This window comes from Rhodnius prolixus, unplaced genomic scaffold (assembly GCF_049639745.1).
Source record: "Rhodnius prolixus isolate KJV_2025 unplaced genomic scaffold, Rpr scaffold_12, whole genome shotgun sequence".
NCBI lineage: Eukaryota > Metazoa > Arthropoda > Insecta > Hemiptera > Reduviidae > Rhodnius > Rhodnius prolixus.
This window is the reverse complement of record NW_027411635.1, coordinates 4,310,672-4,336,099: the sequence shown is the minus strand read 5'-3', so window position 1 is coordinate 4,336,099 and position 25,428 is coordinate 4,310,672. Positions and strand designations below refer to the sequence as shown.

The 25,428-nt window shown below is 34.1% G+C and overlaps 1 protein-coding gene across 5 annotated transcripts in view; it reads left to right on the top strand.

Moving 5' to 3' along the window:
* The window catches only part of LOC141461765 (TWiK family of potassium channels protein 7-like), a 224,632-nt gene that overhangs the window by 181,757 nt on the left and 17,447 nt on the right, over positions 1 to 25,428 (top strand). For all 5 annotated transcript variants that reach the window (XR_012463024.1, XM_074143076.1, XM_074143075.1 and 2 more), the window contains 2 exons: positions 17,696 to 17,804; positions 19,415 to 19,464. The gene's annotated coding sequence lies outside the window, so the exon portion shown is untranslated. The remainder of the gene's footprint in view (positions 1 to 17,695; positions 17,805 to 19,414; positions 19,465 to 25,428) is intronic.

Below are 25,428 nucleotides of genomic sequence, written 5' to 3'. Positions count from 1 at the left end.
AACATTCATCGCCATAAACTTCTTTTAATAAAAGATAAGTGTTGCAAGGATGGTTTGCAGCTGTTCCAGAAGAATCCGCATGACTTTAAGCGTCGTTTCGTCACTGTGGATGAAACATGGATACATCACTACACTCCTGAGACCAAAGAACAATCTAAACAATGGGTTACCAAGGGGGAATCTGCGCCAAAAAAGGCGAAGACCGTTCCTTCGGCCGGAAAGATTATGGCGACTGTCTTTTGGGATTCGCAAGGAATAATCCTCATCGACTATCTGGAAAAGGGTAAAACTATTACAGGTGCATATTATTCATCGTTATTGGACCGTTTGAAAACCGAGCTGCAAGAAAAACGCCCACGATTGGCCCACAAAAAAGTCCTTTTCCATCACGACAACGCACCAGCTCACACCTCAGCAGTTGTGGTCGCAAAATTAATGGAAATAGGGTTCCAACTCGTTTCACATCCCCCCTATTCTCCAGACTTGGCTCCCTCGGACTACTATTTGTTCCCCAATATGAAGAAATGGCTGGCGGGAAAAAGATTTTATCAAACGAGGAGGTGATTGCAGAAACGAATGGCTATTTTTCAGACTTGGACAAATCCTATTATTCGGAAGGGATCAACAAACTAGAGCAGCGTTGGACGAAGTGTATAAGCCTAAAAGGAGACTATGTTGAAAAATAAAAAAGGTTTACCCCAAAAAATTAAGTAGTTTTTATTTTTGCACGGACTTTTCAAACGACCCTCGTATCATCGCCCATGGGGTATAAAATATAGTTTAAAAGATACATTTGCCTAAAACAATTCAACATAGGGCATGATAAAAGAAAGTGTCCTAGATTATCGCTTTCAAATGCACATAAGTTGCATTGTTGCTCAGGATTAAATTTATATGTTAAAGTACATATAAAAGTTACATCTTTACAGATTAGGTTATTTTTAAAAGATTCCAGGCTGGTGAGAGAACAGGATAGGAGGTTGGGATCTTGAGATTTCCAGACATCATCAGCTCCTATTTCTAGTAAATATGACCTAAGTTCATGACACCAATTAAAGAGGATCTTTTTTTTTAAACCATATTACTTAATTATTTACTTTATTATTATAAATTAAGTTCAAATGTACAAATCTCTGTTTGTTTGTTTGAATTACTTCGATGAAATGTCGCGATTGTTAGTTTTATTCTCTTGTTTCATTATTTGTATTTAATTTTACATTATAGATTGATTTTTTTAGTTTAATTTTTTGTTTTGTACAGCACTGCTGTTACTTAAAACACGTACTGTTTTTAAGTTTATATCAATTCAGATAACTAAAAGTTTGCGTACGTAAAAACAAGTAGCAGTATTTTATAATCTTTAAGGAGAAATCGAATGATTGTTTAAACCAGTTTTCTATTTCTTCTTTGTTATGAGTGCTCCAGTTTAAAAGAGAAAATATTTACAGCCAAAGATGAAACCTAACTAGAAATATGATTCGATTAGAACAATTCCCAAGAGTAAGCTAGTTAGCGGTGGTGTTTCTACAGCTAAGAAATAATAAAAATGATTTAAGAAAGAAATATTATTTGTGGCTAGCTAGCAAGAAGTGTACGCCTTGTAACATGAACCAGTGGCCAATATGAGATGTCCAACACTGGCCTGATGGCCACCAGCTAGTAACAAACAACGTCCCAGTGACGCAGGCAGACCAATTCCCCTAGCCCCCGTTCTTGCTAGGTCCCTCTGCTACAAAACCACCGCATCAGTTGCCAGCTACACTACACTAGTTCACAATTCTCTCTGGTCTCTACTGGACCACATACTTCAAATTGAAACTTGCATTTATTATACAGACTTTTTTAATGATTTTTTTTTTTATGGAACCTTTTTCGTGTACTGGGAATTAATCTAGCTTTTGTACAAATAGGTATAAATTTTAATTGTTAACGTGCATGCATGCCTTTATCTTTACCGAACTAGAAATACTGTACGTTTTTATGAAAAGCACCTGTACAGTTATTTTTCCCTCTGTTATTATTACATAACAGAACAATGCTATACGCGTAATACCCAGTCAGGAGAAAACGCTGTAAAAACCAATGCAATTGCAATCACTTGCATTCTTTCAAAAGAATGCCAAATTAGTTGTTTCACTCTATGATGTACTGGCAGTCCAAAAAAAAATGGTATATACTAACGCGTGGATTATACATGTTTTGAGTTCATCTGAAATGGGGGAAAAAATGTAGTTTTTTGTTTTTAAAAAATTGGTTTACTTATGAAAAACTCTAAACTTGAATTTCGGACAACAAAATGACTTTAACTGCACACGTTCAGGACAAAGTAAACTCACGACAAACTGGACTACAAGACTATTATTTCCTCTACTCTCATGTGACTCCAAAAATGACTGGTGACCAACAAACTCCTCCTTTGGACATTCGGCCCGATGTTGCTCTACGCCTGCTCCGCTTGGAGCCTGGACTTGTAGTAGCAATATCAAGATACTCCAGGACAACACAGAACAAATTTCTTAGATTCTCCACAACGCACTAAAATTGATTCACTCCACGAGACTGTCATACACTCCTATATCCAAAAATCGTCTGCTGCAACTCCTTTCCATCCTAGACTGTCATCCCTAATCCACTCTGCCGCGACATAGCCTCCTGCAGATCCTTCTATTCCCTAAAGGCACAAAAGACTAAAACACATCCTTCTCTAACTCTCTACACTAGCTGCAGATTTTTTCCCTGCATTCTTATCCTGCTCGTCTTAACCTTTCTAATAGCACTGTGATGAAGGTTACAATGTTTTGTAAATTACACTTTATTTATTTTTTTGTATAATACAGGGTGTTCATTTTAAGACGGCCCAAATGCATTTCCTGCTTAAACGGTTAATCTGAGCAAAAAATGGTAGAGGAAAAATTTGTTGCCCGTCAACTCTAGTTTCAGAATATGTGACTTGATTTTAGATTCCTGCCCGCATACGCGGCTGAATTTTGGGAGAGTTGCGTTTAATTACCAAATAATAATTAAACCTTCTTGTTTGTAACGGATGTAAAATTAATTTTTAGCCAAGTTGTGTATGCTTGAGAACATTTAAAGCTCTTAACATTTTATTTTTCTTAGAAAAATCACTCGGAAAACGACTTATTTCCCGATATTAAGAAAAATACTAGCTTTACTGCCTTGGCAATATTTTCAGTAGAAAGGGGATGAAAAAATACATAAAAATGACCTATCGCGTGCTCTTCTTTCTCTTTGATAACAAGTTAAAAAATTGAAATATGATTCATAAATATCAGATTTTGAAGATATCGAACTGCGGTTTCCGGTTTCTTTCATAACTTTTTATACTCTTTAAAACTGTGTATATGAAAATGGGGGTCAACTGCAAACCCTCACTTTTGGTCAAGCGTCAGCCGCGTATGCGGGCAGGAATCTAAAATCAAGTCACATATTCTAAAACTAGAGGTGACGGGCAACAAAAGTTTTCCTCTACCATTTTTTGCTCAGATTAACCGTTTAACCATGAAATGCATTTGAGCCGTCTTAAAATAAACACCCTGTATAATTTTATTGAAATAAAGATTTATTCTATTCTAAACTTGAAAGAGGATATTAACATTTTATATTACGTTTATGATCTTACTTATAGTAACCAACATAAAGGTTTTGGTCTAAATCACGTTTTTTTTTTTTTGTTTTTTTTTAAACTGGGATCCGCTCACTTCTTGGGAAGCTATGGACCAATTTCAGAGGATTTGAGATAGGGAACCCTAAAAATTAAAATCTATTGATTTAGGTATAAAAGGATAAGTATAATTAAGAATATTAATTAAGTAATTGTGCAAAAAGTGAGCCAAAAATTTGATTGGCTTCAAAATTATTTGTTTCCTTGAATATGCAGTTTTGTGTTAGAAACCTGTGGGATTGCAACACCTAGGAAGCTGAATGCAACAGCGTTTGTCCCTGCAGAATGTAAAATGATTTAGCGTTACATATTTTCAAGTCTATTTTAAGTGAGGCATCCATTTGTAAATTGGATTTTTGCGAGAAAAGAGAGGAACATGGATTATTTCCCCCACTGCGAACAATGCGCTACTATATGGTTACATAAAGAATTCATGCTGCGCAAAAAAATAGCTAAGTATTCTCAATTAGTGTCAAAGTAGTTACTCAACGATCCATGGCTTCTGTAATAAATATGGAGAATACTTTTTAGTTGTTAGTTCAAAGATAATATGTTCCGCACCACTAGATTGCCTCGGCTATATAGAGCTTTGATAAATTCAGGCTTCACTATATCGCCGAATCATGGCCATTGATAAAAAAAATAAATGGAAGCAATTTGCTTTGAACAGAAAGACTATCTGAGGCAGCTACTATAACTCAGAAAAAAAGTTATATTGTGAAACACTGTTAAGACTATAACTATAATATTATTTCAATTAAATTGAACAAAAATTTGTACACAGAAACCTCTATTATTACATTCCCTAACTTCATAGGAATTAATTTCTCTCACACTAATAGTGGGAGAAGTTAATTGTGCTCTGACAGATATTTGCAATTTTGTGATTTTCGGAGTTCGTAAAATATTTGTGAGTTACAACTTTGAGAATAGTTGTAAGAAGAAGTCGTTGTTAATGAGTTTTTTTGAACAATGGATGGGAATCGCTTTGCTTTGTAGACTCTTAGGTGGAGTCAGGTTCGAATTCTGCCCTTCAACTTACGAAGGAGACTGACGAAGTGTACTGCAACGAGAGAATACGAGGTGTGGCTATTAAATAACGAGACTGATGCTGTAAAACATTTTATTTTAAATTTATACATATTTAGTTATTATCATCTTCAAAATACACCTCTCCCCTATCCCTACAACGCTCCATGCGAATTTACCATTGTTCGAAACAGTGCTGGAAGTCTTTTTCTGTAAGCTCCAGCATGACGCGTGCCGCTTTTTCTTTCACAGCTCCAACGGACTGAAATCGTGTTCCTTTTAATGCAGATTTGACTTTGGGGAACAGATCTAAAGTCACATGAGGCCAGGTCAGGCGAATAAGGTGGGTGGCCTAAAACTGGGATGTTGTACTTGGGCTAGAAACGTCTTGACAGACAATACAGTGTGAGCCGGGCGCGTTGTCTTGATGGAGAACCCATGACTGTTATTTCACAAATCGGGTCGTTTTTTCCTTACTCTTTCACGGAATTGAGCAAGCACCTCACGGTAGTAATGTTGATTAATTATAATCAATATTTTCATCCGTTTTGGACGTGGAAGGGCGACCCGGGCCGTCATCATCTTCGTCGTCTTCTCAGCCATCTTGGAAACGCTTGAACCTCTCAAAAACTCGCGCACGTGATAAACATTCAACGCCATAAACTTCTTTTAATAAAAGATAAGTTTCAGTAGCGGTTTCACCAAGTTTCATGTGAAATTTCACGACAATTCGTTGCTCTACTACATGTGTAGTATCATGTTTTCGGCAAAACGAAACTAATACTTCTTACACAAACGTCGACGGTTCCGGTCAGACAGATTTCTCTACAAAACACGTGAGATGCTGTAAGTCGAAAGAGAAGGCTTTACGCTGCACAGCTGTCAGTTAGGAGACCGGCTGTGGACTGTAAAAAAGCTCCAATGACTTCATATTTTAACAATACTTCATTTTTTTTTTGTTTACAAAATTTGTATTGGATAACTGAAGAATACCCTCGTTAACTGAATCTATTTATACTCAATACTTCAACCCACTTAATTATTATGGCACAGCCTCTTTGTGTATGGGAACATTTGTTGCAACTATACACAGCTGCTATCTGTGAGCGAAAAACACAATTAGTTCAGTTGAAAATGTGGTTAGGACGTCCTTGCTAGTTAATATTGTTGGTTTTATCTTTCCTCCGTAGTTCGCATGTTATATATATATATTACTTGCAAGTTTCTTATACTTATTTCTACAGGATTTGCTGTAGTTTAAATTTGTGACAGTTTGTCCCAAGTTTCAGAAAAAAAAAAACTGTCTGCATAAACTATAGTTTTTCGAAATATTTTATATTCAGTCTTCAAATAAAAATGAGGAAGAAATAGTGCTTGTATGTTGTTATTATCATCCTGATGAAGTTCGAAAGATTTTGATTAGCATTTTTTGTTTCTTAAGTTCTTCAAACTGTAAACCGAAAGTTTCGCTTGCAGGTTATGTTACTCTCGTTTTCATTTATTTCTTTTGACTCAAACATTTTTTTTTTAATTGAGAACCCTTTTTTCATTAATAAAGTTCTTCCAACTTTTACTCTTATTAGTCGTTCAATATTTTTTGTTGCCAGTAATCATTTCTAACGGTTCCATTAATTATTAATTTTTCATCTTCTCTGGTCTGTAATTATTCACTGTGAATAATAATGAGTATTTTAAAATCAGAAAAGATTTAATAAGTGATGAACAACCGGGCAAAAAGTAAACACCCAATTAAAAATTGTATAACTGGGAAAAAATTACCAGCATGAATGGTTTTTAATTAAAATATTGATTTTAAACAAGATGCATACCTAACAAATATGTAGATTTCGTTCTGAGTTAACCATGAGATTTCTATTTTTTCCCTTAGCTACTTTACTTTCTCCTGACGCTGTAAGTTGTAATTAATAATAGTAATATTTTGAGAGAAAGTGATTAGATTAGTGGCTAGTGCTAGTGGATTCCCACGTAGAGATCTCGGGTTCAAGTACTGTCTGCCCAATAAATTCTCTCTTCCAAGAAGCGTCATATAGCTTTAGGACAGTGTTGAATGTAACGAGAGAATCCTGTCCAGTGGCCGGCAGTGCTCTGAAAAATGCTCTGGACAATGACCTCAGATACTGACAAATCTTAAATTGAAATGTAAAGTTAATTCAATAAATTCCATTATGAAAACAGAAATAAAGAAAAACATATTGTAACGAAGTTGACCTGGGCAGAGAAGAAAGGCCTAGATTGTTCTGGGAGTTGGCTGACCAAAGTCTATAATGGTCCACCACTGTGTAAACAAAAGGCCAGGCTTTACCTGAGCCGGAGAAGAAAGGGCTAGATTGTTCTAGGAGTTTAGTGGCCGTAGCCTATAACGGTCCACCACTGTGTAAAAGTAAGCTAAGGGAGCGGCCCCAGCTGGAATGGGGGCAGTATGTGTTTTCCCAGTATGTGTTGGAGTGAGACAGACGGAGTTGGAGTGGGGCAGTCCCAGTTGGAGTGGGGGAGTTGCAGTTGGAGTTGCAGTCAGACAGAGTTGCAGTCAGTCTCAGTTTGAGAGAGTCAGTGTTGCGGAGTGCTTCAGAGTTAGCCAGTTGGGCAGTTAGTCAGTTAGTGAGTAGAGCTTCGTTAGTGCGGTTGAGTCTAGCGCAATGCAGTGCAGTGCGGACCAGTAGTCAGACGTGGAACAGTTTTGTGGCGTTACGTAGTGAGTAAGTAACAGTAAACTGTTGTGACTGTTGTAAATGGTAGATGTAATGAATAGCAATAGTTGCTAGTAAATGTTAATGTGTTAATAAATCAAATTACTACTTATAAGTTTAGAGAGTTTTATTATTTACCAAACCCAAACTTATTAAATTAACTAGTGGCAGTCACTAGTTGTAGTTAAAGTTTTTAGTAAAAGAACAAAAACTTTACATTATTATACTATTATTAAGATCAGTAAACAGGGTTGATTGTTGATGCATGATGAATTGTTTCAAGATATCTGAGCAATTTCAGAATCTTTATCACACGGAAAACTTCCTAGGCATCTAAATCTGTCTTGGATTGTGGCATCAATTAGAAGATGTATTGAAGTTTCCATCTTGTTCCAACAGAATCTGACCAGTTCTAGATCTAGCATCATCAGATGCCCTCTGTTTCGTGCTCTTGTGAAAACCTGTCAGCTGGCGAAGGTTCTAACTCAGTCCAAGGTACGCCTCAGATCGGTTCGGATTATAGGAATTGCACAACCAGATTGCTTCGCTTACCTTATGACCTGGGAAGTTGGTCCAAAGCATAGCTTTGCAGATCCCCTCCTCAATCTAAGTTCCTCTTGAAGAGAACTTTTGCCTAACCCCTAAAAGAGTTAAAATCCATATAAGAGGGGTTTTTGACGCGTTGCCTAAAGTGCCCAAAATAGGGTATTTTCTTTGCCACAGTGTCGGCAATGCCCCGTGGGAAATCCCACTATTTTTACGCATTCGGTGGGAAGTGTCACATCTTTTACAATTCAGTCTCCTCACCAAAACCCAGACATTGCATATCGTTCCCTTGGCTATCACATTTAGAAACCATTGAGCCTTGGCTAAAGAAATGAAAAGTTGGAATGGATATGATGCTTTTACCTTTTACCCGTTTACTTAAACCACACTCCTCTTCCCACAATAGACTGTGTTCAATACCTAAGACTCTTCATGGACAAACGCCTAACCTGGAATCCACACACTAGACTTAAATGGAAAGAACTAAACAGATGATTCAAACCTCTCCAGACTTTTCGACAAACGATTGAAACGTTCACTCAACAACAAACGACTGATCTACCGCATGATATTCTAACCTGTCTGGACTTACAGAATGGAACTTTGGGGCTCAAACAAAGCTACCTGTATCAACAGAATCCAATTCTTTCAATCAGAAATACTCCATCTAAATCTAATTCGCTACTAATGCTTCTTACTCAGTTTCTAAGACCAAGTTATTACACTATCTTGTACTAAGATCTCCTTGTTCCCAATATTTCCAAAGCTGCGAGTTCAAGTTTTATACCACATTTTCCTAAATCCTAATCCTCTAGTTTCTAAACTTACTTTATTGTAAGGAAATCATCAAAGGCGATTGAAGCGCCGGTGATAACGTTATCTTTTTAATGAAGTAAGTGCTTGTGTACAGTAGAACTGTGCTCTTCTTTGGGAGTTTTACTATTGGGTGAATTCCTTCTTCATGCTACTTATGTATTTGTTCTTATATGTATTATATATTAGCATAGCACACAAAAAAAAAGCACGTGCAAACATAGTTCTTTTTTTTTATATAAATTTTGTTAACATTTTTTAATCTGTACGGTTTTAAAATATTGAATAACAAACGGATCGCATAATATTTTCTATCAATATTTCCATGCAGTAAGCAATTGATGCAATTCTGATTTTAAAGGTATGTAATTTAAATTTAATAATTCACATAACCTTCAATAACCATTTTGCATCATGAATTTCTACTACCCCTTCTAAATAATCAGTCATAATGAAATTGGGTGTATAAACCTGATAAATGCGTCATTTTGCTGGAATTTCAGCTTTATTAATATTATTTTCAAAATTTTATTACAACGTATTGATTATTCGAAGTTTATTCCCAGAAAGTTTGTATTTTATGTGCACCACCTTCTACAGTATCCCATACGTGTTCATTGCTTTTCCAACTTTTTAAACCTGTACTATTGATTTTTATTATTTCCATTGCTAACATTATTAGTGATGTCCGTTAGTTTTAAAATTTTACCTTGTAATTTAGATCCATTTCCAATGTAAAGACATATCAGTTATTTATTTACATTTAATTCTAATTAAAAATTATTATTGCTTGAAAACGAACCCTTTGGATCTCCTCTGTCACATTTAATGATATTTTATGAATACACCATTGGTTAGTAGACACAAAAATGTAATTAAATGAGACCAAGTGAGACACGAGGGTTTTACTTCAAATAATATAAATTTCGTAGCTTAGATCATTACTTTCCACGCCATCATGACCTGGCACCCCACAATAGGGTAACTTTGTTCTTCTAGCTATGGTTGATTTAGTCTAGCCTCTTTCTTATAACCACTAAAGAACTCAACTGTAGTCATTTACGAACTAAGCCAGGAGTGGCCAACCCAAATGATTTCGTGGGCCACTTTGGAAATTCACTATAAGCCAGCGGGCCGCTTATAAAATTATATGTTCATCTATTAGATTGGACCCACTACAAAAACTTATTGCAGTGAAAACTGCAGTTGAGAAAAAGGCAAAAAATACAAACACTTGCATAGTTTAACTAGAATTTCCTTATTTCCTATTTTGTATCATTGTATTTTTATGCCAAACGTACGAGAGTTGTTTGAAAAGTTCGAGCAAAGTCAGAGAGATAGCACTACTGGCCCGTATCGAGGTTATGTTTAGTTAGTAGCATCTCTTGGAAGAACACACACTAAGTTTCAGCCAGATCGGTCTATTTCATTGTGTTTGGCATTCGTTTGAATCGAGGAAGTCGAGTGATTTTCAAAAAATGGACGAAAAAGAATTTCGTGTGTTGATTATACACTACTTTATGAAAGGCAAAACGCCTCAGGAGACTAAAGAGAAGCTTGATAAACATTATGGTGACTCTGCACCTTCGATTAGAACAGTTTATAAGTGGTTTCAAAATTTTCGGAGTGGCCATATGGGCACAAGTGACGCTGAACGTTCTGGACGCCCTGTTGAGGTTACTACTCCAGAAATCATTGATAAAATCCATGATATGGTGATGGATGACAGAAGAGTGAAGGTGCGTGAGATTGCTAGTGCTGTGGGCATCTCGAATGAACGGGTACATAATATTTTGCATCAACATTTGGACATGACAAAGCTATCCGCAAGATGGGTGCCGCGATTGCTCACGCTTGACCAAAAACGAAATCGTGTGATGTGTTGCAAGGACGGTTTGCAGCTGTTCCAGAAAAATCCGCAGAACTTTAAGCGTCGTTTCGTCACTGTGGATGAAACATGGATACATCACTACACTCCTGAGACCAAAGAACAATCTAAACAATGGGTTACCAAGGGGGAATCTGCGCCAAAAAAGGCGAAGACCGTTCCTTCGGCCGGAAAGATTATGGCGACTGTCTTTTGGGATTCGCAAGGAATAATCCTCATCGACTATCTGGAAAAGGGTAAAACTATTACAGGTGCATATTATTCATCGTTATTGGACCGTTTGAAAACCGAGCTGCAAGAAAAACGCCCACGATTGGCCCACAAAAAAGTCCTTTTCCATCACGACAACGCACCAGCTCACACCTCAGCAGTTGTGGTCGCAAAATTAATGGAAATAGGGTTCCAACTCGTTTCACATCCCCCCCTATTCTCCAGACTTGGCTCCCTCGGACTACTATTTGTTCCCCAATATGAAGAAATGGCTGGCGGGAAAAAGATTTTATTCAAACGAGGAGGTGATTGCAGAAACGAATGGCTATTTTTCAGACTTGGACAAATCCTATTAATCGGAAGGGATCAACAAACTAGAGCAGCGTTGGACGAAGTGTATAAGCCTAAAAGGAGACTATGTTGAAAAATAAAAAAGGTTTACCCCAAAAAATTAAGTAGTTTTTATTTTTGCATGGACTTTTAAACGACCCTCGTATACCATTTTATTAATGGTAATCAAAGGCCAAGACTGGAAAGTAACTGAAATAAATCTTAGCTTCCAACCGCTCGGCTATCAAATCACTATTACAGATAGAGATGATAGATAATAATTGAAGAGCTTGGTGCAGACTCTTTTATTATTACTTATTCTCTAACCTAGGTTAGATTTGGAGCAAAAATGAGTTTTCTACTGCAGATAACTTTCTTTTGCTCCAAACAGAAAAGATGAACGCCACCCATCAAACAAAAATTTTTTTATTAGGTTTATTTAATGTTTATATTAGGTAGATATTATTATTTTTCTTTTTGACAGGCATAATAATATATCTAACATTCGCTTCGACAAGACACAAAATGCCACTTAAAAGCTCAAAAAACAAGAAATCTGTTGAGTAAATGTACTCAAGTTTTACTGAAAATTATGATTTTAGTGCAAAAAAGAGTTTTAGCTGCAAAATAACTTTTGCTTGTAGCAAGCTTAAAAAATGCCCTAGAAAGTTCAAATTGAGCCCCAAATGACCCCCATCACAATATATTAACTAATCCTTACAGCAGACACACAACATAAGGAATACATCTTAAAGCATATTTAGTTTTTTGTCCCTACTAAACATTTTAAAAAACTGTAGATAACTCCTTTTTGCACCAAGCTCTTCAATTAAGATAGATAGATAGGCCACATGTTGCTTTTAAAACAAACTTCCATACAAATAGAGTTCACGTACAGTTAAATTTAAATAAGAAAAAAAGAAAAAAGATGAAAAGAAATATTAAAAGAAATGAATAAAATCTTTTCAAGAAAACAAACAATTAGATTACAAGTATCAAGGAAAATCCAAGAATGTGAAACTTATACTATGTGTTCTGAATACACAAGTATAAACAAAAAGCTCTTTGAAAGAACGAAAATAACAGAAAGAAGGATAAGCTAAACTATGACTTTCAAGTATACATTCTAATTTCATATTTTAATGCAAAACATTACAAATTTACAAGGGTTTTTTAGACTCATGGCACGTAGGAAACTACTAGTAAACATTATTCATCTTGTCTTCATGGTGAAGTCAGCTAGGAAAGAAAGAGGATGAACTCCAGAAGTAAATAAATAAATAGCAGTTTAATGTTTTAAAACCGGACGATTAAACAATATATGCTTCAAACATTGTGCTTTTATTTTTTACACATAGCTCCTCCCATTGGTGTCAATTAAATAACCATTTCCAGCAACAAGCTATAAAATAAATATGGAAGAACAGTGTCTTTTATGTACGTAGTAATAATAAAATGGAAACTCTTTTGCATTTGCTCTCTGGATGTTCATTTTGTGTCGTGTCTAGAAGGAAATATTTATTTACTATGAGCATGAACACTGTATATTGAATCTTCAAAATAATATGCACACTAACAAAATTGTTTTCTTCATAAAAAGCTGATGAAATGTAATTTAATATTCTCAGTAGATACTTTTCAATCATATGGGCATTCTATGTAATAAATTCATTTTGATAGATGAAATTTTTGATTATGGAAAGTGGTATAAACATTTTTAATGATCATGTATGAATATCAAAATAATAATAATAAGTGAAGGGAAGGGATTAGCTATGAGGTTAGCATACTGGACTCCCACGCGGAGGTCCCGGGTTCGAATCCAGCAGCTGACCCTTAGATTTTCTCTTCCTAGGAGCTTCTTACAGCTCACTGTCCGGTGATGGACAGTGTTGTCTGTAACGAGAGAACACTGTCCGGAGGCCGGCAGTGCACTGGAAAAAGCTCCGGGCGCTAATGACCTCAGCTGTTGATGCGCCAAAAAAAAAAAAAAAAAAAAAATAATAATAATAAGTGAGTTTAATTATAATCTATTTTTTTTATTTTATTTTATTTTTTCATACTGCTTTTGGGGCTTATCCCCTTAGCATGGAGTTTGACATTGATACATAAATACAATAAATTGATACAATGATACATAAATGGTAGATATAAATACGCAAAAAAATAAATTTAAATTCGTAAAAACAAAATTATATGAACATCCCAAGAGCTTTTCTTTTTCTTTCTGTCTTAAATCAGACCTTAACCTTAACTACAGGAGTGCAGTGATGTATCCATGTTTCATCCACAGTGACGAAACGACGCTTAAAGTCCTGCGGATTCTTCTGGAACAGCTGCAGACCGTCCTTGCAACACTTCACACGATTTCGTTTTTGGTTAAGCGTGAGCAATCGCGGCACCCATCTTGCGGATAGCTTTGTCATGTCCAAATGTTGATGCAAAATATTATGTACCCGTTCATTCGAGATGCCCACAGCACTAGCAATCTCACGCACCTTCACTCTTCTGTCATCCATCACCATATCATGGATTTTATCAATGATTTCTGGAGTAGTAACCTCAACAGGGCGTCCAGAACGTTCAGCGTCACTTGTGCCCATATGGCCACTCCGAAAATTTTGAATCCACTTATAAACTTTTCTAATCGAAGGTGCAGAGTCACCATAATGTTTATCAAGCTTCTCTTTAGTCTCCTGAGGCGTTTTGCCTTTCATAAAGTAGTGTTTAATCAACACACGAAATTCTTTTTCGTCCATTTTTTGAAAATCACTCGACTTCCTCGATTCAAACGAATGCCAAACACAAAGAAATAGACCGATCTGGCTGAAACTTGGTGTGTGTTCTTCCAAGAGATGCTACTAACTAAACATAACCTCGATACGCGCCAGTAGTGCTATCTCTCTGACTTTGCACGGACTTTTCAAACGACCCTCGTACAACAAATTTCAGCAATCTGAAAACTTTTAAAATTACAGCTTTTTATGTTATTAATACCTTAGAACAGAATTTTTATATGTTTGTAGATTACAGTTTGTTACAAAGTTGTTGGGTCTTTTTTTTACTCTGTTTTGAATATAATAGAAAAGAAATACTGGAAACAAAACTAAATCTACTAATCGGTACTATACAAAAAAATAAAATCTTTTATATTGTAGCCATTGTCCTGGAGATGCGGTCAGGTTTCAGTTTTAACCAGATATTCCTTCAAAATAATATATAATTCAAATTTGAATGTGACGTTTAACTTCATTTATTTTAGTATTATTACAGTTATTTGCTTTGTGTAGGAATTTGAATACTTTTAAGTTTGTGTTTATTGTTATCTTCTGAACAGAAACACTATTTAAAAAGTTTAACCATATTCATTCATACTTCAGCTAGTAATTTCAACCAAAAGCTTACGTATTTTATTTAAATTAGTTTTATTTAATTAGTAAAGCATGAAAATTTATATCATTAATTACACTGTAACTAACTTAACTTACATAAACTTTTCATTTCATAAAAATAACTGGAGTATTAAAAGCATTAAAGTATTCAAAAATTCTATAAATATTATTCTGATTGTAACCAGTAAACCAATGGAACCATTCGTTTCATTTCTTTATTTTAATTTTTAATATTGACATTTAAGTATTTTCTAAACACATCATACTCGGGGCATTCTAGGAACAAATGAGTCATGTTCTCATGTTTTTCATCGTTACAAATTTTATTGTTTTTTTAGAATTTGTGCTTCTTATCTCCAAACAAATCAAATATCCCGAAATGCTGCGAAAAATAGAAAAGATGTCTTTCTTAAAATTTAACTATACCCAGTCTTCTAAATAGGGAACGGATTCGTATGTATTTACATATTTTTTTCTAGACAATTTACAGACGTTTTTCAACTAGAAGTATTCATACTGACACTTTTTAAGTCGTTTGAGTCTACTTTTATTTCACATATTTCCACATATTTGGATGTTATCGCATATTTATACATATTTGATTAAAATAAATAAATATTTCTACATATTTAAACAAAATATGTACATATTTTTTCATATTTTTCATTTTGGACATATTTTCATAATTGGGAGATGGTTGACAGGAACTGTGAACCACAGACTGTAGGGCTGTGAATCACAGTGGTTAAAAAAGTGTTCTTAAAAGCACCAAGTCGCATTAAAATGCTAAAAGATCTCTATCCAGACTTGTGCCTTCCACCAGAACCAATATTGACAAGATGGGGTACTTGGCTGGAAGCAGCTCAGTATTACTATGAAAACTACAATAAAATCAAGAATGTCCTTTCACATCTCGAAGACGAAGCAGTAGCGATAAATACAGCCAAGTCTTTATTCGAGAAACCTAATTTAAGGAACGACCTTGCATTCATTTCTGACAATTGCGTATTTCTTGCACAAGCCATTACCCAACTTGAGTCCCAAAATGTTCGACTGACAGAAAACGTGTCCAACGTTAAAAAAGTCATCGAAAAGGTGGAAGGAATACCTGGGAGTAAGGGAGATCTGATCAGATCAAAACTGGTAGAAGTACTGAGCAAGAACAAAGGGTGGGAGACCATCTGCCAGATTTCTGATATTATCAGTGGAACAGAAGTCACCTCAGAACATCGTGTACCCTTTACAACCAACGAGATAACTTCTTTCAGCAAGGCACCTATAACATCTGTAGATATTGAACGATCTTTTAGTCGTTACAAGTCCATCTTACGCCCAGATCGTCGTCACTTTACGTTCCAACATTTGAAATTTCATGTGGTTGCAAACAATTTCGAAGAGTGAAGTTTTCAAAATTGAAAATTTAACACATCTTTTTATAAATAGTAGAAATGTTCTTTGTTGTATAAATCATTATAACTTGTAAAAACAAATTATTTTGTTCCTAATAAATTATTATAAATTGTAAAAATATTCTTTTCTTGTATAACTTGCCCCCCCCCCAAAAAAAATTCCATTTTCATAAAAAAAAATGTCCATTTTACTTAAATATTCCAGAAAATATTTTAAGAAAATCACATATTTTCCACATAATTGACGAAAATAAATGCATATTTTAGTTAAATATTTGGCATTTTTAAATACATAAAAATCCGTTCCTTACTTCTAAATGTTTTTGATAATATCTTCTATTAGGATTTATGAAAACATTTATTCGAAGGAAAAAAGTTGAAAGCCCCAATTGTAGTAAGAGAGATCAGTTTACAAAAATTTGGAAAAAATTAAAAACTAATTTAAATAAAATAATAAGCTTTTGGTTGAAATTACTAGCTGAAGTATGAGTGAATATGGTTTAACTTTTTAAATAGTGTTTCTGTTCAGGAGATAACAATAAACACCAACTTAAAAGTATTACAATTCCTACTCAAAGCAAATAACTGTAATAATACTAAAATAAATGAAGTTAAACGTCACATTCAAATTTGAATTATATATTATTTTGAAGGAATATCTGGTTAAAACTGAAACCTGACTACATCTCCAGGACAATGGCTACAATATGAAGTAAGATATTTCATAAAGGTTGCCCCGCTTCCTTCAAACGACACAGCAGTTCATTTGTAATTTAAATTATCCTTCCATTAAAGGCAGCTTGGGAGACGGCTGACATCTACGTTTCTAAGGAAAACTGTGACGCTTAATTCAATTTCGAACGCTAAATGGGTGCTGGCCAGGTGGAATGGTGGGGGAAATCTTTTTCTTTAAAAAATGGATGATTTTTCACTATATTCGGAAAGCTATTAGATGTCATTTTACTTTCCAACGTCTATTTCTAAGTTTTTAGAAATTTAGTTTCCATCGACTGTACACGTATTTTGATTTTAAGGACCTCTGAATACGATAGAAATCTCTTGGAGGAACATGTCGCTCATCCTCTCCAAAGGATCAGGCCTCGTGGAGGCAGTTCTTGCTGACATATCTCTAGTTCCAGGAATCGGGTAACCTTTATTTGTTTCCTTCAGGTCTTTGCCGATATTTCCATGGACCAAACCCCTTAGCAGCAGTCCCCCCCAACCCATTCGTATTCAAATACAATCGTATGGTTTTTTAGTACCAAAAAGTGTGGATTCACTGCTAGACACCATCCTGATGCTGAGCCTTGAATAAAAGTTCTTAAACAAAGCTATAAATCTTAACATGTCTCTAGAGAAGTGATTATTAGCATGGACTTGTATGAAGAAGATCACCAGTTCGTGATCAGAGTAACATACGATACGGAACGACGGACGTCTAAACCCGCGATTCACATTTGGAGGTCGGAAGTCACCTCATCTGAAGGAGGGAGTACTCAAGATATCTTGTGGAGCTGATCAGTAGGGTTTACTTGAAGAAGACAAAATGGCATATTTTGTAAAACTAATTCTAAAAAAATTATAGAATTTTATTTTATATTACGCATTTACAAAGAAATATTTAGATAAAAATTAATATTCTTGTAACATTCAAGAACTATTTAAACAGATATTCTCTTCTGTTTTAGGTGGGCTTCAGAGTAGGCGATTGCAAAAAGAAGATAACCTTATAGTGATCCACATTGACCAACAAATGCGCATCGTCCATCTGTTTTAAAAGGATCTTTTATAAATAATGTAAGTACAAAAGTTCAAAAGTAAAGTGTAACGGAACATCAGTAGTCAATCACAATTTACAGGGACCGTACTCTCTAAACTGTACAGTAGTCGGCCAACATTTAGATTGAATAAGTTGTGGGATACTAACCCCCCCGGTAATCAGTTACAGAGACCGCACATTCCCAACTTTACAGTCAGCCGTCAGTTTAGTTGGATTCAATAAGTTATGGGATACTATAGAAGTGAACACCCCACTGAATGTATTGTAATTTGCAGGGACTGCACTCTCCAAACTGATCAGTAGTCGGCCATCAGTTTAGTTGGATTCAATAAGTTATGGGATACTACAGGAGTGAACACCCCACCAAATGAATTGTAATTTGCAGGGACTGCACTTTCCAAACTGATCAGTAGTTGGCCGTCAGTTTAGTTGGATAGAATAAGTTATGGGATACTGTAGAAGTGAACACACTACCAATTAAAAGTTGCCCTATTAAACTATCAAAAATGATGGACGATTTTTTTTTGACTATAGAGTACCTTAACTATCAGCCAATCGTGGGTTCATTTTTGAATCTAACCATTCAAAAAATTAAAATGCTCTTTTAGGCTCTTATTCCCCTTATAGTGAAGCCAAACTAGCGTCACCAACAAAGGTAAAATACTGACTAAAATATTAATAGTTCCGAAATTATTCATGATGTTGCGCTTCAATCGACACTCCCATTTTCATGTACTTAATTTTTCAATTATTATTAAGTACATACATATACAATTTAAAAATAATGTATTCTTCCAAATTTAGGTTAAAAAAAAATCCAATCCAACGATACCGGATTTACGCGGAACTGAGGTTTTTAAAAGAAAAAGCGGTACATACTACTGAAACCATATGTGCTATATAGAATGTAGATTTCCTTATATTTATTTTGCTTGGCTATTTCTATTTTCTCGTATCGGTGTTATCCTACAAGTAATTAACAAAAATACAATTACCAATAGTAGAGAAATTGAAAGTATTATGAACATTAGAAGTAAAGTTGCATTCCGTTTGTATTGTATTGGAGGGTGTTTGGTTTAGCCAGGGATGTCGCGCCAAGCCATTAGGCTTGCCGCCAAATACCCAGCTAATTAATACTTTTTTGTTTTCTTAGTACAGTAGGAAAATGGGTGAGGTTGGACTTGTTAGCTTAGATGTGCAGTTCACTTAAATCTTAACTATATTAACACAATAGTATTTCTATTCGCTTTCAACAACTGTGGCTATAAAAATAATAAGGTTGTTTGATTAGGGAAATTACCTTCCCAAAAAGATAGAAATATTATTATAAACCATTCAACATGTTTCTCAACCTTTTGTATCTCCGAATTAGCTGAGTGGATTAACATATACTGGATTTTAACGCGCAGATCCTGGGTTCGAAGCCAGCTGCTGGCCCTTGGATTTTCTCTTTAGGTGACGAACAGTGTTGTCTGTAACGGGAGAACACTTTCGGAGCCCGGCAGTACAATGGAAAAAACACCGGGCGCCAATGACCTATAAAACTTTAACTACCTGTTTGTTCCTAAAAGTTAGGTAGTACATTTTGAAAAAATAAAATAAATAATTTTATGATTCTTTGTTGCAGAATATGGAAAGGGCTAGGAAATCCATGATTTGGAAAGCGTCAACAATAAGGTAATATTAATTTTTCTTGAAAAATATTTCAAATATAAGTTATTTACCACCATGAATACAATGTGTGCACATATTTTTTAAAAAAAATTAGAGGAATTGATTTGAAAATCTTAAAAAACATCAACAATTCGATCAGTAAAATGGTGCCGGAAAGTTAAGGTTCGTATTTTGATTGCTAGATTGCAGCTATGTCTCGTGATAGGGGTTTAATCTAAATATAGAGTTTCAGCTTCTTGCGATTTTTAGTTTTTAATGTATTTTGTTTCATGATCAAGCAAGAAAATGTAAAAAAGAAGCAATAATATTCATCTCGAAATATTATATAATTTTCTGTTCATCAAAGTATCTATTCAGTCGTTAGTAAGAATGAAATGAAGAAAGATTCTTAAAATCAATTGGTTAGAGAAAAAAAAAATTTTTTGAAGATTGGTGGATATAAGATGAGGTGAATTACAAGTGAAATGAGGCTTAGTGAAGTTTAGGAAGACAAGTGGGATACTGGGTTGGCGAGGAATGCCCCGGTGGATGTACCCCCGGATTAGTTATCTGATGATTTACCATGCGATGATGTAGGCGAGTAATAAAGGAGAAGGTGTTAGTCTCAGGGATGAAAAAGTCTTATGGCACTTGTCATTTTAATAGCGGAAAATATTAACGAAAAGCGAGTTAACCATGTGCTCTGCTGGCGAACAAGAACAAAGAATGAAACATGTATAGCCTGTCCGAACAATTCGGATGCTGAGTGGTCGAGGGAATCAAATTAGCCTACCTTATAACCCAATCAGTCCTGAGATTGCTCAGCGCGGAAACTGTCATACTATCTACCGGTGTGTCTGTAAAACACAGCTGGAGCGCCTCTAGCAGTGAACGTCGACAGTAATAATTTTATTTTTGCTTGTTCTGTATTTTTATATTATGATTTTTTAAATCATTTTGTCACTTTTTGTTATCGCTTCTGGTTGTTTATATTATAATCTTTAACTTCTTCTAAATTGTAGTTTTGCATTTGATTAGGCTGCTTTATAATTAATTGTATCTATTTCTGTGATGTGTAGCCTGGCACACATTTGGTTGAGGCCGTCAGTCAACATCTATGCACTCCCCTTTACCAGTGTAGGATTTTTATTAGTCAAATAATTAGATTTTAGGCTACGAAGTACCTGATTAAATTGGGTAAACCTAGCTTGTCTGGTGCTTGATTTGTTTCATCCATGAATGAGGCTATTATAAATCACCGATATTTTCCAGTAATGTGAATCCAAGCAAGTATTCTTTTAGTCATTTAGAATTTGGTTCACTCAACATAAAGGCTAGGGCAGTAATTGTATTTTATGTTTCTCAGAACACAAGTTTAAAGAGTTAAACGTTACGCTTATCTTTAAAATAATGGAAGTAAAAGAAAATGTCTAAGAATAGTTACTGCTATATAAAACTTTAAATGATTCAAATTTGTTCTATCAAATTTTAATACATCTTCAATTAGTTGGATCATTAAATACGGGGTAAGCTAACAAACTTAAATGCCTATCTTAATGGTAATTATTTTAAAACTTCGCTTAGTTTGTAACATTCCTGATAAGACTGAAAGCATTTACCATTATTTTTACCATTAGATTATCAGTTTTTGGAAAAGTTATTTTAAGTTTTGATGAATCGATTCTTTTGGTGACTTATTCATCCAAAAAGGAAGAGAAATTATTACTAATCTCAGTCATAATTTTTGTATTTATCTTTACTGTACTTTCGACCCATTGACCAGGTTATCTTCAGCGGTTAACAATTAAGCTGATTGATTAAGTAATTTTGTTGTTTGATTTTTGTTTTTGTACTGCTTTATCATTTATAAAAAAATGATTTCTAAATCAGAAATGAGATTCGACACGATTAAAGTTAAATTGAAAATAGAACTTTTAGTCAAAAGAAGTGAACTCATTAAATTTTTTATTAGCTTTTGTAAATGAATGAGATATGAGATAACGCTGCCTTAAAGAAGTAATATCTTAAATTCTTTTCTTAGGTGTATTGTGATTATGCTTGAGACTTTTTTGAGGAAGATGGCAATCAAAACAATGATTAAGAAAGTTTAAAGGATTATTTTTTTATTATTATTATTTCATTTATTTTTTTTTCTAATTGCTTTCTGGTAACTCGGTCATTGTTCATTACAAAATGCTTTAAACATTTTCCGTTCCCCATTAAATCGGCCTAATCACACAAAATTAGTAAAACCATTATACTTCTATAGATAAGACTAAAATTTGAAGTGAAGACCAAATTTAAATAGTATTATTTTTATTATTATTATTATTATTATTATTTTTTTCACAGTTATTATATACTTTTATCTCTTACCCTGAGTTTGTAGAGCCCATACTTAAAAAGTCGTTAAGTACAGTCGAGCCTCTCAAAAAGGACACTCTCACTAGCGACCACCTCCATTTACGGACAGTTTTTGGATTTCCCCGTTTTACCCCTATACACTTTCTTGTATAAAAGAACCTCCGTCTAACAGACACTCTACATAGCGACCGCGCACATTGATTTTGGGGAACGGATTAAATGTTTCACCTCTCACCAACGACCACCTTATTATTAAAAGTTCGTTTGACGCGGTGATTAAAGAATTATCCCCTCTCAAGTTTTTGTTTTTTTCTGTTTTGTTTTGTTTTTTTTCAAAAGTTTCCTATATAAGCTCATACATCTTGTACCACTTTTAACATTTTTCAATATTACTTAGGACGAACACTACTATTTTTTCCCGATATGTCTCTCAAACGTAAGTGGTTAACTCTAAGAAGAGAAAATAAATGTGTTGGAAGATTTTGCAAAAACCAAATCGGATAATTAAGAAACATTTGATGCATATCATGTAGGTAAATAATTATGCAATTATGTACGTTTTTAAATCGATAATTGATAAACAATTTTTAAATAGATGTTTGGGAAAAAACCCATATTTTTTCATTATGAAACTTGCCTACCTCCTTCTAACGACCACCTCCAAACAGCGGCCACTTTGCTTTCCCCCGCCAGTGCCCGTTATTGAGAGGTTCGACTGTAATTCAAAGTAATTTTATTTTTATTAAAGCTGCATTTATACAGGGTGAACCAGTAAGTATTGTCAATAGGCCTACTGCGTGTAGTACATCTAAAGTGGAGTTCAATGACGTATTGGCCAACTTCATATTTTCCTCTGTTCTTGAGTGACGTCACTTTAAAGTTTTATTCTAAAATCATTACTTTTTTCCAATAAAAATGTTATTACTCAGAAAGTTTTAGTCTGAATTCGATTCTGATGACACGGTTAGAAAGACAGATAAATTTCCTAAAAATTGACACCATTTTGAAGCATAAATTATTCTCCAAACTGCCTTAATCTTCCACCGGAACCTAGGAAAATAAAAGTAATCGAAATTTTTAAGAAAACTCATTAGGCTCTTATGTGATCATTTTCAGACCTAGGTGCTGGCACTTTTTACAAAAGTTTCCTTGTCTAATGGGTTTTCAAACGGTATATCATTTTCCAGGATTCCTTTTATCTTCGTATGAGAAATTACGTTTGTTTTGCAAGAAAACGTGTTCACGAGCATACAGCAGTGATATTGTATTGTGTTGTTTAATTCATTAAACTCTTGTGGATGGAGTTGTAGTGAATTTTTAAAGTAGATTGTCTTAAAATAAGGTAGTCTAAGGTTACTTATTGCACATGAAAAAAAATAAATAAAAATAATAATAATAATAATCTAAACTGAAATATTTGACAAAATGTTAGAAAATATTTTAAACAAGTGCTATTTTTATAATCGAAGGCTAATTTGCTTAGTTTAAAAATCTAACATTTTGTCAAATATTTCAGTTTAGATTTTTTTTTTTTTTTTTATGTGCAATAAGTAACCTTAGGCTACCTTATTTTAAGAGAATCTACTTTAAAAATTGACTACTGGTCCATCTAAAAGAGTTTTCAATGAATTAAACAACTTGATAAACTAACACTGTTGAGTGCTCGTGAACACGTTTTCTTGCAAAACAAACGTAATTTCTCATACGAAGATAAAAGGAATTCTGGAAAATGATATACCGTTTGAAAGCCCATTAAACAAGGAAACTTTTATAAAAAGTGCCAGCACCTAGGTCTGATAATGTTCACGTAAGGGCTTAATGAGTTTTCTAAAAAATTTCGATTAATTTTATTTTTCCAGTTTCCGGAGGAAGATTGAGGCTGTTTGGAGAATAATTTATGCCTCCAAATGGTGTCAATTTTTAGGAAATTTATCTGCCTTTCTAAACGTGTTATCAGAATTGAATTCGGACTAAAACTTTCTGAGTAATAACATTTTTATTGGAAAAAAATAATGATTTTAGAAAAAAACTTAAAAGTGACGTCACTCAAGAAAAGAGGAAAATATGAAGTTGGTTCACCTTGTATAGAGGTAGCTGCTGAAATTAAGGTAGTTATAAAACACTAGTAAAAGCATTGTTTTTTTTTATACATTCGAGTACATATACTCGTATTTTTCGGGGAGCTAAGCCATTGGTAGCAATGGTTCCTTCGAAACCTTGGAGCACCAATAAAAACTTTTGACTTACTCCAACCATCTCTAAAATTCCTTCTGCTTATAACCAATTTTTTTGGGGGGTTTGTTTTGTTTTTCAGAGTTTAGAACAAATTATTTTTCGTTATAAAATTAGGAAAAGAAATATTATAGGTTGAAATGGATGACTCAAACACTTGTGCGGTGCCATTATCAAATTAAACTTGAATTCAGCCGATTATATTCTTCCCTTCTTATTAATGTTCGTTCTTCATTTCAAACATTCCTCAAGAAATAAAAAAAAGAAGAAGAAGAAGAAGAAAGGTTTACAGGAGTAAATACCAAGAATGCTACAGGGTAAAAGAAAGATTAGAATCCTTTTGTTTTAGCGAACCTGGGAGATTAATTAATTTCAAAATCAACTGTTTGAAGTGAACAGAGTCAAGTTTAATTAAATAGTAGGAGAACTCGTGTGAGGTCTTCAATAGCTAATAACATTCCATATCTAGAGACCGCAGCCGTGCCTTTGTCCTTATTTAAACACCCCAATACTAATCTCCTAACTTTTTGGTTACTAACTTTTCATTTTCATAATTCAAGAGATTCCTAAAATATTTTTCATTTATAATTAATTGCGTTTATATAAGAAAAATTAATGATTTGTATATTTAGTATTTAGAATTGTGACTTAATTTGTTACATAAACATTATTCAAATTGTTTATGTGAAGAATAATTAAATTCCCTCACTTGTTGTGGCATACTGAATTAATTTTGGTTCTTTCTTTCTTCAACTCTCTGTGAAAGGAAGTACTGTAACCATGATTTTTTTTTTTAGTTTTCATCAAAATATATGAAAATAATTTTACATATCACATTTGAAAAATTCAAGTGATTGGCCAGATTAGTTAGGACACTAAAAATGTAGAATTAGATGTGATGATATACAGGGTGATCCATTTAAAACGCACCAATCGCTAATAACTTTTTAGGAAAGTGGAATTTTGAAAAAAACCCACGAAATAAACTATATGTTTTTTTAGGTTTAGTTTTCAAATTTTCCAACCCCGTTGCTGTATCTTTATTTTTGGCGGAGTTACGGCCAAAAACCCGATTGGGGTTTTATAAGAACCACTGGTTTTGACAATAATTATGGAAACTAAATAAAAAACTGTGAAAAATGACGTTAACCCCGTTTCGATATCCCTAATATTAGTTGAGATATTTAAGATCAAAGTTACAATTTTATCAACTGGTGAACGGTTTTCAGTATTAATTTTCCACCAGAAATACACGTTCTGGGAGGTCCTCTGACTGCTAAAAATGTTATTTGTGACGCAAAGAACAAAAATAATAATAATAGAAGATTTTAAAAAATGTACTGTAATGTAATGGTTGTGGGTGAATCAGGATAAATTTGTTTTATCATCAAA